Below are 17,677 nucleotides of genomic sequence, written 5' to 3' on the forward strand. Positions count from 1 at the left end.
GGAAGATGGTGCTTATTCTTCAGCCTTGAGACTCAATACAAGTCTTTGGCACTTGTAGCCAAATAAAGCCGGGGGTGGAAAAGAAATGTGGAATGCAGGCAAGAGGGAATAAAGGAGAACATTAAAAGAGTCATGAAAAGACTCTGAAAAAAGGAAGAGTAATTAGAGGAGGGAGTAAGCAGGAAACTGTGGAGACAAGGGGAAGGCCAGTGTGAAGGTTCAAGTTGCCAGAAGAGAGTTGCATTTTTGGAGAACCTTGAGTATCCGCTCTGCCAGCCAAGCAAACACAAATATTTCAATATTGGTGGCATTTTGAAAAGCCAATGGAAAGGAGCCAAAACAGCCCATTCACCATACTAATTTTCTAACTTGTTCAAGGGCTACTTAAGTACAAATTTTGGGGAAGGTGAAGGCCATTAATATACCAAATCCCTTTCTTTGTTTGTACTCTTGGTTTCTCAACATGCACAACCAGAAAACTCTTCAGTGACTCCTACCTGCCTTCACTGTACAGTCTTCTCTCTAAGTCCTGGTACTAAATGAAGAACAGTTGATACTTTCAAGAAAAAATAAACTGAACGGCACAAGACGTTTAGAAAGAAAACTTGGCCAATTGCTCTGAGTATAAACACATGAACTCCCTTCCCTTATAATTTTGGCTCTGAATAAAATGTCACATGTGAGTCGCATGTATTTCTTCATTTGATCAAATCTACTTCGCAGGGTAGGTGTGAAAGATTGGAGCATTGTTACAGAGCCATCTTCCCAGGCTCTCCTCGAATCCCAGGATCTGCCTTGAGTGAAAGCTTCAGGCCAGATTTCCCGGCCCGATGTGGGTGGCAGAAGGGAGGAGACAAAGATGACCTTCTCCTGAACAGCACAGGGAGCTCAGCTCCGTGGTGACCTAGATGGGTGGCAAGGGGGGCTGGTGGGATTGTGAAGGGGATCCAAAAGGGAGGGGATATCTGCGTGCATACAGATGATTCGTGTTGCTTTACAGCAGAACTAACACAGCATTGTAAAGCAATTGTATCCCAATTTTAAAAAATGACCCTCTGTCTGAGGATGCCTGTGGTGAAATGAGTTTGAACGCAAGCACTGTCTGTCCCTGGAAACAGTCCTGCCACTGGTACAGCCATAAAGACCTGACTTTTTATACAAGGTTTTAGGATAAAACTGGTGCTTTTCATACTGACAAACGCTCTCTCCTTGACCATTTTTTTTTAACCCTAACTTTCTCTTGTACTTATCTCTTTTTATTTAGATATAATGGACATACAGCACTATATTCACTTCAGAGGTACAACACAATGATTTGGTATTTGTATACATGCAAAATGACCACCACTGTTAAGTCGAGTTAATATCCATCACTAGGCGGCTCAGAAGTAAAGGATCTGCCTTCCAGGCAGGAGATGCGGGTTCAGGCCCTGGTTGGGAAGATCCCCTGGAGAAGGAAATGGCAACCCGCTCCAGTATTTCTGCTTGGGAAATCCCAAGGACAGAGGAGCCTGGCGGGTACAGTCCATGGGGTCACAAAAGAGTCAGACACGACTGAATGACTGAGCAACAACAATATATGGTAACAATTTTATTTTTTCTTGTGAAGAGGACTTTTAACAATTTTTAAATATTATTGTTTGTTGTTCAGTCACTTAGTCGTGTCTGACTCTTTTGTGACCCTAGGGACTGCAGCCTGCCAGGCTCCTCTGTCCATGGGATTTTTCAGGCAAGAACACTGGAGTGGGTTGCTGTTCCCTTCTCCAGGGGACCTTCCCAACCCAGGGATCAAATCTGCCTCTCCTGCATCTCCTGCATTGCCAGGTGGGTTCTCTACCATTGAGCCACCAAGGAAGAAACTTTCAAATAAACATTACCGCATAACACACTCTTCTGAGAGCTCAGCCCCTCCTGTGGGGCCGGCACAGCCCGGTTTTAACAAGACTCCGGCCACATGTGTCCAGAGAGAATCCCTCTCCCTCCACAACTGAATATATCCTCACTCCCCCACCTTTGCTGCATAAGACCTTGGCCTGCCTTCAACAAGAACTGTCCGTTTAAGTCAGTTTCACAAGAACTCCGCCACGCCTGACATCCCCTCGTGATACTGCTATATCCATGAATCCCCCCAGCCTACTCCTTGGTGGTAAGTCCCCCACCTACTCGATCGTTCAGCTCTAGTAACACTACAATCATCGGGCACCGCTGCCAGCTGTCCTGAGTGAAGCCTTCTTACTGTTTCAATAAGCGTCACATCAGTTGTTTCTTAGGAGGGTCGGTTGTGTGTGGTCCCAGCCTGTGGGTTTCAGATAAGGATCTGGGACGGTGAGAAGCATACAGGGTGACAGGCATGGGGGAAGCCATGACCTGAACATCAGGGGGTCAAGACGCCACCTGGGCCTGGCATCAGGTGCCCTGAATCACATGAGCTCACAAGCCGGAAGTGGGATCAAGACAACGGGCTCATGAAAAGAGGTTTTTAAAGGTCAGATGAACTGGGGGCTTGTGGCCCCACCCTGGGCCTGTCTTTTGAGCTCAGAGTGGATCTGGCTGAAGATCAGGCCAGTGTCTAGGGTCATGGGGGGCTGGAATTCGAGCGGCAGTCTTAGCGCCAAAGACTTGAAATCTAAGAAGAAAACAGCATCAAGGAGAGTGTACCCTGATGATGAGTTTGGAAAATGAATATATTACAAGAGAAGGAAAGTCGCTCTTAATGCTTCCTGCCCAAGTCCTTCACTTGCACGGTGAATGAGACAGGGGCTGAGCCTGGCTGGGAATGACGCTGCTCAGCTGTCATTGTGAATGTGAGACATGCGACAAAATGTCTGCGTACAATTTGAAAACATCCAAAAAATACGAAGCAGTGAAAAAACGTCAGACAATCTAAGTCAATTCAATTAATCAGCCATCTAGTTTACTGTGATTAAAAGCAAGACAAAGGCCTAATGCACAGCTTCTTTGAGAATCATCTCCTTTCTTCTTATACAAGATGAGAAAAATGGTCTAAGCAAATAAGAACTGATCATTCTCTACCTGCTTGCATCTCAATATGATCTTATCTTTAGCAACAGGATTCTTTGGCACGCTTAAGTGACTATAGATAGTCAATTAAATCCACATTTTAGCTAATTATCATACAATTCCCTCTTCAATACATTGTATGAGCATATTATCCCAGGAGGCTTCTCTGTCACTGGAATCCAAAGCAAAACACATATTCTAATCTTGTGATGTCAAAAATATTTACTCAACACCTTTACTTTGTGGCAAAAAATGAGCCAATGCTGAATAAGAACCCTTCTTCCCTTTGGATAAATAATACTCAGCTCTTCATTAAGAAAACCATAACCACAAACTCTTGCATGGGATTTTCTATCTCTCTTCAAATCTCCAGCCCTAAAAAAGGTCAACTCTTCTTCCCCCATATCATTCCTTTTCCTTTAATGCCTACAGATCTGTTTTTATTCCAGTACCTAACCCAGCCTGGAGTCCTGCCTCTTTCGTCCATATCCCCCGGGCCCCTCATCCTTACACGTTGACACAGATATAACTGCAGAGGACAGGAAACTAGGAAGACACACTAGGGATCAATTTATCTTTGGCAAGGGAATTGACTAATAGGTTTTCTCCTGTCTCTAATTTCTCTGATTCCCCTTTGTCAGGGGGATTCTCAGACCAATTCTTTCCTAGCTGTCAAAAGCACCTGTTCTCACGCCTGGGTTCAACGTCGGTCAGGTCCCCGTTCAGCTGTCCATCTCATCCCTGATCGGAGCACACACCTCCCACCAGGACCAGGTCAGCGGAAAAGCTCCAGCACAGGGAGGTTTCCGGTGCACGTGGGTCCTCGGCTGAACCCAGAGGCAGTGAGAGCAGTCGTCCATCCCACAAACTCATCCACTTCCCCCACACGTGGGGTGGGGGGCCCAACAAGAGGAGCTTCCAGGTCAGGAAGGCAGAGAGGGCACGTGGCAGAGACTTTCAAGAAGATGTCCCTAGATTATTCTGGGATGTCAGCCAAAGCCTGGGTTAACCTCAGTTGCGTCACCAGTGAACCAATCGCCCGCCTGCTGAATTGGCAAAGTGAGACGTGGCCTTGGTTAAATTTCTGGAAATTGGTGAGTTTTGCGAGCTAACATAAACCCTCACAGTTGGGAGACATTTGAAATAATAAATGTTGAGTATCTCTCCCTCTGTTAGTTTATTTTTTTATGTGGAGTTCAAGATGTTTGTCTTGATATTATCAAAACGGATCCATATCATCAGCAGCATATGCATATGCTACCCACGAACAAAATGGATCCACAGCAGAACACATGCATTTATTGAGCACATCATGGGTGAGTTCAGTTCAAATCCACGTATATCACACGCGTCCTCCACGCCAGGCCCCAGGCGAGCCATGGGGGGATGTGATGGGAAGCCAAGTGGTTGTGGCTCCTTCTCTTATGGAGTTTCTGGTCAAACGTGGTGATTTGTCCTTGCACTCCATCCCTTAACTTTTCCTTTCCTTTCACTCTAGCTGAATCTTAACTAGCTCCTGCAGGAGTTCCTGCACCAGTTCTTTTTCTGAAGTAGTGAACAGGCATTGAGTACTGATTGTAAGTCAAGCGCCCTGGGAACTCTCTACAATGATCATCTAATTTACTCTGTTCAACAGCATTGTGAAGTTGGTGCTATTATTATTATTTTTGAGAACCACTTTATTCTGAGTAGTATAAACATAACTCCATTCAAAACATAAACCTTCCATCAATTTCTTCACAGTCAGCCCAAAGAATAAAACCTCTGACTTAATTAGAATTTACATTTGGCCTTAAATATTTTAAAAATCATCCATGTCAACTATGGAATTTTAATCCTGCCTGCTACTATGAAATAGGGCAAACCTTGATCGATGGTAATTTCTAATTTTTGCTGTTCAGCCATTTTTCTTGAGCTTGTTTTTTGACTATGTACATTCTAGAGTGTTCAATAGATTTGTAATAAACTTCCATGATGAAGGGAAATTTCTTGCTCATTGTTTGCCTGAAATCTTGGCTAGTGTTCACCTTTTCAAACAAAAAAAAAATGTGCTCCAAAATGGTCCACAAATTCAGCTACTAAACTGCCTTTAAAAATCTTCTTTGCAGTGGTTCCAGAGCACGGGCCATCAGATACAAAGCAACATCTTGGAGCAACCCCCACAGTGTGGGGCAGATGGCAGGCAGGCCATGGCAGCAATCTTCACCACTATGATTAACCCCGCTTAAACTTGAGGAAATGGAGACACCAAGAGATGAAGCAAACTATCTAAGGCCACAGAACTAGTTGGTGGTGTAACTTGAACATGGGATCAGGCAGTCTGACTCTAGAGCCAGTCTTTATACTCTGGATATAGGTGTGGGTATACATAGGTACTGGGCTTCCCCAGTGGCTCAGCAGTAAAGAATCCTTCTGCAATGCGAGAGACAGATTCAGTCCCTAGATGGGCTAGATCTCCTGGAGGAGGACATGGCAACCCACTCCAGTATTCTCACTGGGATAATCCCATGGACAGAGGAGCCTGGTAGGCTGCAGTCCATGGGGTCACAAAGAGTTGGACAGGATAGAGCTTATATACATATACATATGTGTGTGTGTGTATATATATACACAGAAATATTTTTAATGTTTATTTTAAAAATTATTTTTGGTCTCATGGCATGGCTTGCAGGATCTTAGATCCTCCACTAGAGACTGAACCTATCCCAGGACAGAGAAAGTGCCGATTCCTAACTACTGGACCACCAGGGAATTCCCTCATTTTAAAAAATTTATTTTATTTTTAAAAAATTTATTTCATTAAAGTCTAGTTGATTTACAATGTTGTGTTAATTTCTACTATACAGGCAAGTGATTCAGTTATACAAATTCTTTTTCATTATGGTATTATTTTTAAAGCGCAGCTCTAGTCATATTATTTGACTCAGATACCTACCCTGACTCTTTGATAATTCCTGAATTATATACAAAGATCACAGAGTCCCAGACAAGCCCCAGTCAGTCTTTCTTCAACCAACCTTTGCAATTCCCTGTGCACATCCCCCAGGGGTGGCACATGTCAGTGGAGGTGAACTATTTACTTTTCCATGGGTTCCGTGTCTGCTCCATTTTATGTTCTTTCCTTTTCCTGAACCTTTAGCCTCCAGACATATGCCACCTCCTCCTCCCTTGGACTTTAAAACTAAAGTCCCAGTGGATGTGACTTCTCCTTGCTTAGAATCACCACATGCTTTGTGGGTGCCTCTCTATGCATGCACCTTCTGCCACATTCTCAGTCACTGTCAAGTCTCTGGGGAAATGGTGTGTTAGAATGTGGGGTGGGGCTCTGAGATCAGCTTGGCCTGAGACTGATTCCAGCTCTTGGAATTTTTAGCTCTGGGATATTGGGCAAATTGGATCACATCTCTCCCTTTCATGGCTTCCCACTGCAATTTAGGGCTGGGGACAGACTTGTGGGGCCCAACATATATTTGCTGCAAGTTCATGTGCCTTTAAAAACCAAGCTCTGCCAAACCCAGCTTTCTTGACCAGCCTTATTTCATAAGTCACACCCGCCTTGATGGTTAAGTTACCCTTTAGTGTTCTGCCTTCAGGTTCTCAAATGCTCCTGCAAGCTCTTGCATTCCTTAGGCCTTCGCGGAGCTTTCTTTCTATCTGTAACCTCTCCCACTGCCTCTCTTGACCCACTCATTCTGATCTTTAAAGTCTCAGGATTAAACTTGTCACATTTCAGGAAAGACTTCCTTGACCCCCTGATTCAAAGACCTCCATCCCTCATCCACCCCGAAACTAGCTAAGTCCACCTAAGCTAGCTCCTTTCCTTAGATGTGGAGTGATTTCATGAGCTTGTGGAAGCTCTGTTTCTCTCACTAGACTTGCAAATCCCCATGAGGACAGGATGTATCTGTCTGGTTCACCACCGTGGCATAAGGAGATGCTCAAGACAGACAAAGAGATAAATCTCTCTATTCCTCACTTTCCTCATTTATAAAATAGGAGTAACAATAACCTACCCTCACTGCCTTTGAGAAGCTGAGCACAGTCTGCAGGGAGAAGCTGACTGCTAATTGGGAGCCGTCCACTTCCACTTCTGAGCCACAATCCCCTCAAGGAAGCTGCCTTCTCTCTGCTCAGCCCACAGCTGAGCACAGGGCTTTGGGCATCGCGGGTACCCGTCAATGTTTGCTTTACCTGAGTTCAGCTATGCCATCTGAAACCACAACTTCTCATTTTTGCCAAATGTGCTGATTTGACTCACATACAGAGATGTCCCTTTCCATGATCACATGATAAAATATCCCCTCGAACGTTGTTGCAATGAAGTTAATTGAGAACACACATAAGCGTGTACAATAGGTTAGCATCACCAGGCCTTCCTGCATTCATACACTGTGAAGACTCCTCCTTGGAAAATTTTCTTCCAAATTAAAAATGTTAAATCATATGCATATCATCATATATTTATATGCTGTGTTTTATATACATGTTGTATCACTGACAAGCACACGATGAAAATGTTAGGATTAAAAAAACGACCATGCTCATATCCACAGTCAAAATTTAATTGTTGAACAGTATTTGACTGTTGAACAAAGAGTCTGAGTTTTTGCAAAATAGGTCAAATGTAGAATTCCTGAGTAGGAACACAATCGTTGCAATCTAACTGGACAGGTCATTAGCAAGCCGTCTGGGAAATAAAAGAAGTGCTAAACTAAAAATGTGTTACAGGTTGAGTGACCATTTAATTTAATGACCAAATCAAGACATGTGTAAGAGTGAAAGGAGACAGTATTGATTATATTGGAACAACAGAGAAACCCGAATTGTCCCAGGGATGCTGTCTTGCGTTCTGGATTAGAAAAAGGTTCAATTCTAACCATATGGCACCACCAGCAGTAAAGTTTTCCCCTCTTTCCCACCAATGCACCTATGTCTAGCATGTTCAACTGTTATTGCCTTTAGATTTGATAATATGTAGGATATCATTTAGCATAATAGTGTCATAATCTGATCCACCCAGATGAGGATCACAGAAAAGACAAAAAAAAAAAAAAAAAAGTAACAGACCAAAAAGCAAGCTGAACCCAGTGAAGGAGAGGGTCTGATGTCCACTGTCTAAGCAGGAGCCCTGACTGGTCCAGCCAGTCCCCCGCTCTACCACCAGGCTGTTCCGATGCTCTGGGCCTCCCAACATGACTGTCTTTACTGTCTACCCAACAAATCTGCACTCACGTCTGAATTTGTATTTTCAAAACATGTCGGCTCATTACATTTACTGCATTCTAAATGATATTTAAAATTGAGGTAAATAATTTAAAGAGAAAATACCAAGAGCTTGAAATGAATATCTTTAAATATAATGCAATCAGGTAGATATTTTTACGATGTTTGGTGACATTACTGTGGTAATACTGAGTAACTGCTGACAATTAGTCAGAAGATGGAGCAGAGGTCTTGTAAGGAAATTACTCCCAGATGACAAAATATTGAAAATTCAATTATACTCTGTTTATTATAGGCTTACATTAGCAACTATATTCCTAATAAAGACTTTGATAATACACAAATTAATGGGAACACAGGGGAGTACTTTTGGAAATATTTTTTTCTCCTTATAGGATTCTATGATATTGATTTCTAAAGTGCTCCAAATGACAGTGTAAAGCTTGCTAGAAAAAATTCCTAACATAAATTATATGCATAAGAACATATGATCTATTAAAGTACTCAAGATTATAAAAATAATTTTAATGTATAATGACAATGTGCAATAAATTCAATGCTTAAAATTTCAAGTTATGCAAGTGTATAAATCATTTAGGAAAGAAAATCCAGTGAATGCAAATAAGAAGAAACCATAATAAGGGCTGCACAAATGGTCTGAATTCTAATTAAAACCGTATGTCATGGAAGCCAATGCATTCATTCTCCTTTTCACAGATGTAGTTTTAAAAACACTTCCACAATATAAAGCTCTTTATAACATATTTTTGTAGGTTGGAGTATACAAATATCTATTTCCCCACCAAGAAGACCAAAATGTTCATCTACAAAGAACTAAGTTTTTCTCTTTCTTCCTCCCACAAACTTTCTGACATTATGCGTAGTTCAATGAACATTTCTTCATTTGGTTGTTGAAAAATTTAACTGGGCACCTGTTTTGGGTGTAGCTCTTCTGTTCTTTTGCTTTTAAGGCCTAGCACCTCTTTTCTAGGCTTTTAAGATAGAGGGGAGAGAAAAAGATAGATACATAGATAAATTCAATATAATGTAGAAAACCCTGAATATTCATTGGAAGGACTGTTGCTGAAGCTGCAATACTTTGACCTCCTGATGCAAAAAGCTGATTCATTAGAAAAGATGCTGATGCTGGGAAAGATTGAAGGCAAAAGGAGAAGGGGGCAGCAGAAAATCAGATGGTTAGATAGCATCACCCATTCAATAGACATGAATTAGAGTAAACTCCAGGAGAGAGTGGAAGACAGGAGCCTGGAGTGCTACAGTCCAAGGGGTCACAAAGAGTTGGACACAACTTAGCGACTGAACAACAACAATGCAGTAAATGCTAAATGTCACGGAAGAACTAGAGTGAAAGACACCATGGGAATTTGGCGGTAGGTCAGCTAGTTGCACTTTGGAACAATAAAAATGAAGATGTACTTAAGTGAAGCCACAAAAGCTGGCAGGATTACCCATGAACAGTAGGTAGGAAGGTAAGGCAGATTGCCAGCTTAGCATGATCAAGCCAAGTGTCAAGAAAGTATGTGGTTTATTCACAGAATGGCAGCCAATAAAAATAGTCCATTATGATGTCTTCAGAGGAATCTCAGGTAAAGAAAGGAAGATAAGATTATTTGGTGTTTAAATAACAAGAAAGATAAGCTGGAAAGTGAAAGTGAAGTTGCTCAGTAATGTCTGACTCTTTGCAACCCCACGGACTGTAGCCTACCAGCCTCCTCCATCCATGGGATTTTTCAGGCAAGAATACTGGAGTGGGTTGCCATTTCCTTCTCCAGGGGATCTTCCTGACCCAAGGATCGAACCTGGGCCTCCTGCATTGCAAGCAGACGCTTTACTGTCTAAGAGACCAGGGAAAGATAAGCTTAGAGGATTGAAATCTTCCTAAGAAGATTGATTCAACTTCTTTCTTGTTTTTGGTGAACAGACATTTTATGGAGCCAGGAATCAAGAGAATTGGAGGAAAGAAATAAAAATTTCTAGATGTAAGGAAAGGAGACAAAAGAAATGCAGAAATGTGAATGAAGTAATATATATGTTCCCTGTATTCTAGGGACAAGAGTAGCTTTGAAATAAATAAATAGGTTGAATTTGATGAAACTATAGAGCAGTGACAAGATTTCAAGTAGGAAAGTAAGACAAAGTATTCAATAATCATGTTGAAATTTTGGAAGTGATTTGGAAATGTTAAGTGGGAATAAAAAGTAGAAAATTGAGTTCCACTTTGGCAAATAGTTTTGACTGCCATGGTGAAAAATATATAATATAAGTCATGCGAGTTCATTTTTTGACAAAATGTTATAGCAGTTTATGTTTGGAAAATTTCTTTAAAAAATATCCAGTGTGAAAGAGACTCATTTTACAGCTTTTGATGGCAATATGATTTTAAGTAGAAAGAATGGAAATCAAAGAAACATCAGGAGGCTAACAAAGAAAAAGCAGAATTCAAAATCAAACATAACTTAGATGCAGTCCAGGAAACAAAAAAGATTTGGTGACTTGATTAGTAAAAGGATCACTTGGCTAAAGGGCTAACCTTTAGAGGCAAAAAGGGACAGATGAATGCTGTAGTGCCCAAAATAACAAGAAATTAATGCAAAAATAATGAAAGAAACAAAAATGTGATGAAGAGCTCTGAAATTACAAGTATCTGGAGCTCTATTAGAGTTATTACTAAGCTTCTTCACTTCCAACCCTGGAAGGTCTTGGCTTTCAGCTTTGCAGCCCCTGAAGAGAAAGACGTAACACCGTGGCTATGTTTGTTGAATGAATAATTGCAAAACAAAGTAAGGAAAAACCTTTTTGTTGTTGTTCAGTCGTTCAGTTGTGTTTGACTTTTTGTGACCCCATGGATTGTAGCACACCAGGCTTCCCTGTCCATCACCAACTCCCAAAGCTTGCTCAATCTCATGTCCATTGAGTCAGTGATGCCATCCAATCATCTCAGCCTCTGTCATCCCCTTCTCCTCCTGCCTTCAGTCTTTCCCAGCATCAGGGTCTTTTCTAATGAGGCAGTTCTTCCCATTAGGTGGCCTAAGGATTGGAGCTTCAGCTTCAGCATCAGTCCTTCCAATGAATATTCTAATTGATTACCTTTAGGATTGACTGGATTGATCTCCTTGCAGTCCAAGGAACTCTCAAGAGTCCTCTTCAACACCACAATTCAAAATCATCAATCCTTTGGCACTCAGCCTTCTTTATGGTCCAACTCTTACATCCATTCATGACTACTGGAAAAACCATAGCTTTGACTATAGGGACTTTTGTTGGCAAAGTAATGTCTCTGCTTTTTAATATGCTGTCCAGATTTCTCATAGCTTTTCTTCCAAGGAGCAAGTGTCTTTTAATTTCATGGCTGCAATCACTGTCCACACTGAATTTTGGAGCCCAAGAAAATAAAGTCCGTCACCGTTTCCATTGTTTCCCCATCTATTTCCCGCGAAGTGATGGGACCAGATGCCATGATCTTTGTTTTTTGAATGTTGAGTTTTAAGCCAGCTTTTTCACTCTCTTCTTTCATCAAGAGACTCTTTAGTTCCTTTTCACTTTCTGCCATAAGGATGGGGTCATCTGCATATCTGAGGTTATTGCTATTTCTTCCCAGCAATCTTGATTCCAGCTTGTGCTTCATGCAGCCCAGCATTTCACATGATGTACTCTGCATATGAGTCAAATAAGCAGGGTGATAATATACAGCTCTGACGTACTCCTTTCCTTATTTGGAACTAGTCCATTGTTCCATGTCTGATTCTAACTGTTGCTTCTTGACTTGCATAAAGGTTTCTCAGGAGGCAGGTAAGGTGATCTGATATTCCCATTTCTTGAAGAATTTTCCACAGTGTGTTGTGATTCACACAGTCAAAGGTTTTACCATAAGTATATATTTTTCTGAAATTCTTTTTCTATGATCCAACGGATGTTGGCAATTTGATCTCTGGTTCCTCTGCCTTTTCTAAATCCAGCCTGAACACCTGGAAGTTCTTGGTTCATACACTGTTGAAGCCTAGCTTGGAGAATTTTGAGCATTACTAATGTTATTTTCTCAAAATGAAGGAATCTGAGATAAACTTTGTTACAGAAATGGAAAGAGAAAATCAAAGGGAGAAGTTTAGAACACATCATCTCAATGGGGAAGTCGTGAAGGCAAGAGTTCCCCAAAATGAGTCCAGGGAGAGGCAGATAGATAAATTTGTCCAGAAAGGCAGAGGTCAAATAAAAGCTGTAATGGGCTTGTCTGTTGAGCCCTCTCCATAACCCAGCAGGAGCTGTTCTGTCTTAATTTTGAGGAAGCAAAGGAAAATAAAAACTTCTTTCCAGGAAGCAATGGAAGCTACTGAAAGTAAGAAACAGAGATATTATGTTCTTTTATGGGGTGTGGTGGTCTAAGAGGTGATAGGCATGTGACGTTGCCAGGACAGTCAAATTGGAAAGTTGTGTTTTGCAGGCTAATTTAATAATTAATGAAGCAAGTTAATTAGAGATTTGGTGCACGTGAATGTTCCTTCCAAATGGATTATTATTTCTTTGGCCTGAGGACATATTATCATTACTTATTACACAAGCAAAAATTTGAGGTCCTTGTATTTTTATTCTTATAACATGACCCATTTTAAAATGAATGCTTACAGTCTTTTGTATCTCTTATATATTTTCCCACTTTAAAAAAAACACTATCTGTTTTATGGATCAAATATCTGTTTGCAAACAAAACTCTCTCTGAAGAATATATTTTCCAGGTGTATTATAGAAGAAATAGAAGTAATTAAAATACATTTAAAGCATAAGGAAACAATATGAAGTTATTAATGACGAAGTCTGTGCTGTTGAGTATTCCTTAAAAATTGGTGAAAGTATCAGTGTCATGCTTAACATAGAAAATATGCAAAGTATAGTTAAAAGGAACAGACTACTGGTTTATGTTTTTCATAACATAACGAATCTTTTGACAGTACGTATATTGCTGTTATTTATAATCCCATGGTGACAAGAAAATGTCACCAATTACCAGCTACAATGACGGAACACAATTTATTTCTAATGATTTATATCCATTAGGAAAAAAAAAAAAAAGCAGGTTACTAAAAGACAGCTACCATTCTGTTCCCCAACAGCAGTTTTTTTTTTTTTTTTTAAACTGGAAGTGTGTTTGCAAAGGATAAGTTATTTTTGTTAATGAGAGTTTGCATAATTTACCTATATAACACCGTAAGTGACAGTCTAAAATAAGATACTTACTCTAAGGTATATTTTTAAAACAGAAATAACTGAAATACCACATTTGTAGGGCAGGCTTTCACAACTAACATATTGTATTCCCTTTTAAATGCAGATCTCTTTAAAGCCTCATGGACTTTTAGAGGGTAGGAAATAAGAATTGAATGGGTAGTAAGTCAGCCTTTCGAGTAGACATTTACTGCTCATCCTGGCTTATTAAGAACTGTAGGTTGGAAGAAACATGTATTTGAGTATTCCAGTTGCAAACAAATTTATAGGGATGACATGAAGGGAGAGAAAAAGGGGTAGAGGGCCTGATAATTAACAAGCAGGATAGTGAACTAAACATTACAATATAACTGGACAAAATTAGTAGGATAAAAGGATGTGAGAAGAGAGCCACACGAAAATTCTGGTCTCCTAATCTATGGGAGGAAATATGATCTGGGAAATAAGAGTTTTTTATGAAAGATTCTAAAGAAATCCAAGGTTAAAATTACAAAGAAATTTAGAAAAAACAAGAGGAAGGGAAAAGTAACAAGCAAAGAATCTTTTGAATGGTTCTAGTAACGTCACACAGATCAGAATTGAATTCAAGAGCCATAAAGGAGAATTTAACCATTGAAAACATATTTTGAGGACAGACGCCATGCTTTTAAACATACTGCTGATATATGTTGTAGGCACTAAAGATAATTTTGAGCAGAAATGTGATATTACTATCATTAAAATGGCAAGAGAAAGTGCATGTGTGTGTGTGTGTTTTGAGGTTCCCAGAAACTAAGGAGACATAATGAATTGGGAAGATGCTCAGTGAATAATGAAAACGATTAGGTCTAGGAGGTAGGATGAATTTATCAAAGAATGACTATTGAGCCTAATTAGCTTGGAGAAAAGAAAGATAAGTCTTGCTACTCAAGTATAGGAAGGATTATGACATGAAGATGAGGACCAAAATTGCTCCATTTCATGCCAAGAACTTAGGATAGAAGTCATGTAAAAATTTCTAATTAAACACAGACACAGGCAAACTCAGAAGAATCACGGTATCTAGTTCAGTTGTGTCTCCTAACAGAGTGTGAAACTGGTATCTCTCAGGGTCTCCATCAGACTTACTTTAGCCACACAAAGCTAAAGAATTGATTCCTAGAGATCATTTCCTCTAGAAACAAGCTGATGATCACATGAATGTTCTTTCAGTGAAATAATAACCTGAACCAGATTGTGTTTTGAGAGGCTGCACTATTTCAAGAAAGACAGAGATAACAATACATGGGGAAGTTTGGAGTAGAAATGATTCATGTATGGAAATCAAGTATTACCACGGTCAAAACAAAACACTAAGTTCCACATGAAATCTTTCTTTGCCAAGTGCATGAAAGAGGATGAGGCAGTGTCACAGTTTTTCGTTTGTGGAAACTGGCTTGATCATCTTTTTTAAAAAGATTGAAATATGCAAGTAATGTCAGTTATTTTTGTCTTTTAATTGAAGTATAGTTGATTTACAATATTATATTAGCTTCAGATGTATGACATAGTGATTTGATATTTTTATAGATTACATAACATACAAAGTTATTAAAATATCATTGACTATGTTCCCTGTGCTGTATATTATTACCAGTTATAAAAGAAATATGTGACTTACTTATTTTATCCCACAGGAAATAGGTCGTTTCTACCTGTGTCACCATCCCCCACCCCCTCCCCTCTGGCAGCGACTAGTTTGTTCTCTGAATCTGTGAGTCTGTTTCTGTTTTGTTTGTTCTTTTGTTTTGTTTCTTTATTCCACAAAGAAGTGAAAATATACAGTGTTTTTGAAGATGTAGAGAAAAGGGAAGCTTCCTGCACTGTTGTAGGACTGTAAATTGGAGCAGTTACTGTGGAAAACAGGATGGAGGGTCCTCAAAACACTGGGGGCTCAGACGGTGAAGCGTCTGCTTACAATGCGGGAGACCTGGGTTCGATCCCTGGGTTGGGAAGATCCCCTGGCGAAGGAAATGGCAACCCACTCCTGTACTCTTGCCTGGAAAATCCCATGGACGGAGGAGCCTGGGAGGCTGCAGTCTTTGGGGTTGCAAAGAGTCGGACACGACTGAGCAACTTCACTTTCACTTTAAAAAAACTGAAAATAGAATTATCATGTGATCTAGCAATCCCACCCCCTGGGTATTAATCTGAAGAAAATAAAAACACTAATTCAAAAAGATTCATGCATCCCTATGTTCACTAAAGCATTATTTATAATAGCCAAGATACGGAAGAAACTAAGTGTCCACTGACAGATGAGTGGAAATGATGTTTCACACACACACACTCACACACACTCACAGGCATATTAGTGGGAAAAAAAAAAAAAAAAGCCTGAGATCTTGTCATTTGTGACAACATGCATGAACCTACAGAGTATTTGGCTAAGTGAAGCAAGTCAGACAAAAAGTTATTTTTTTTATTCATCTGTTAAACATTCAGGACCTACTTGCCAAATATGGCAAACTAGTCACCCAAAATCTCTTCCTGAATATCACTAAAAGCAAATTTCCTAAACTTATATAATGAAATACCACACAATACTCAATGTTTACATAGATAAAACGTCTGGCACTGAAAAAATTTATATTAGGAATCTGAAATGACTGGGGAACATAGAAATATTAGTGAAAACAAAAGATAAAATTTTGTAGGCAATAACATATCTTGAATTCATTTAAGGATCATAGTTCCATTCCTTATCAATGTATTACTGGACATACACAAAAGCAAAGGAAACTTGGATTATACTTGATTGATGCAAATAATGAGTCTAATTTTTCTTGCTACTTTAGGTAGTTTATTAGATTCTCTCTTCACTTTGATGGACTTATCCTAACCCAGTGTGACCTTCCTCCTTTGAGGTAAATCCTCAAGAAAAAAAAACTTTTCAATATTAGCCGTGGAAGGTTAACCAAAAATATAAACATGCATATTCTTTAAAATGGTTTAATAAGTAGGTACCATTTGAAAGAATTCAGACACAAAGACATTGGGTGAATGATCCAAGATAAACAAGTTAATGATAGAACCATCATAAAGAACCCAGATCTTTCCATTTATAATCAAGTGTCCCTAGCACTGTGCCAGATAAACTGTTTTCTTAAAACAGGAGGATTATATCTTAGACTAAGAAGTATGAAACAAATACAACTACATAGAAACTCAAGGTGACATGGAAGACATTTAAATTCACAAGGCTTGTTCCTTCTCTTTGAAAAGCAGGTGATTTGAGGGGACATGCGCTATACTGTTGCCCAGGTACCAGGAGATCCCATGCAAGAGTAGGCGGTGTAGTACAGTGGGATTTATTTATTTATTTTTATTATTATTATTTTTTACTCATTGATTTATTATTTATTTTTTTTTAACTTTACAATATTGTATTGGTTTTGCCATACATCAACATGAATCCGCCACGGGTATACACGTCTTCCCCATCCTGAGCCCCGCTCCCTCCTCCCTCCCCATAGAATCGGATAATGGGTTTGGGAATTACACAGTGGCTTTCAATCCTGGCCTTGTCATTTGGCACCAGTGGAACCATATCAAGATATTTAGATTCTTTCAGCCTTAATTTTCTTTTCTTGGTTAAATAGGGATAATATTACTAAATCTCAGAAGGTAGCAGATTGAATACAATAGGTACTCAATACAATACGAATATCTAACTCTGTTTCTGCCTCTATCTCTGTCAACTTCTACTCTGCCATTTGGATTTTCATACAATGATTTTTCTAAAGAACAATAACAACGTTCACATCCAAAATCCTTATGAGTTATCATTGTTACAAAGGAACTATTTTCAAAATCCTGCTGCAGAGCAGTGACACTTTCCATGGGATGCCAAAGGATTTTGAAAGAATCTTGAAAGGATTTTGGAAAGAATACAAACTGTTCCATAAAGGAATGATGTCATCACAGCAGAATCAGAATTGGTTGGAGTAAGAGGATTTGTGTGTGTAAAATTTCCTAGTTAAGATAGGATAAGAAATATATCTCATGTGAAAGGTCAGTCTAAGTACTGAGCCTTCCTAGTATTTCTTCAGAAAGCAAAATCTTGCCTGACAGCTGTCAACTATTAATGAGCTATATACTTAGTACAAATCACTTGAAACATGGCGGAAGTAACTCATGGTTATATATGGCAATATTCACATATGGGTAGATATGG

The 17,677-nt window shown here is 39.6% G+C and overlaps 1 protein-coding gene and 1 pseudogene across 9 annotated transcripts in view; both read right to left on the bottom strand.

Annotated features, from left to right (window-relative positions):
* TENM3 (teneurin transmembrane protein 3) overlaps positions 1–17,677 on the bottom strand; it is a 1,064,917-nt gene that overhangs the window by 395,313 nt on the left and 651,927 nt on the right. The window lies entirely within an intron of this gene.
* Positions 1,803–9,356, bottom strand: LOC112581071 (annotated as a pseudogene).

The sequence above is a fragment of the Bubalus bubalis genome, chromosome 1 (assembly GCF_019923935.1).
Source record: "Bubalus bubalis isolate 160015118507 breed Murrah chromosome 1, NDDB_SH_1, whole genome shotgun sequence".
NCBI lineage: Eukaryota > Metazoa > Chordata > Mammalia > Artiodactyla > Bovidae > Bubalus > Bubalus bubalis.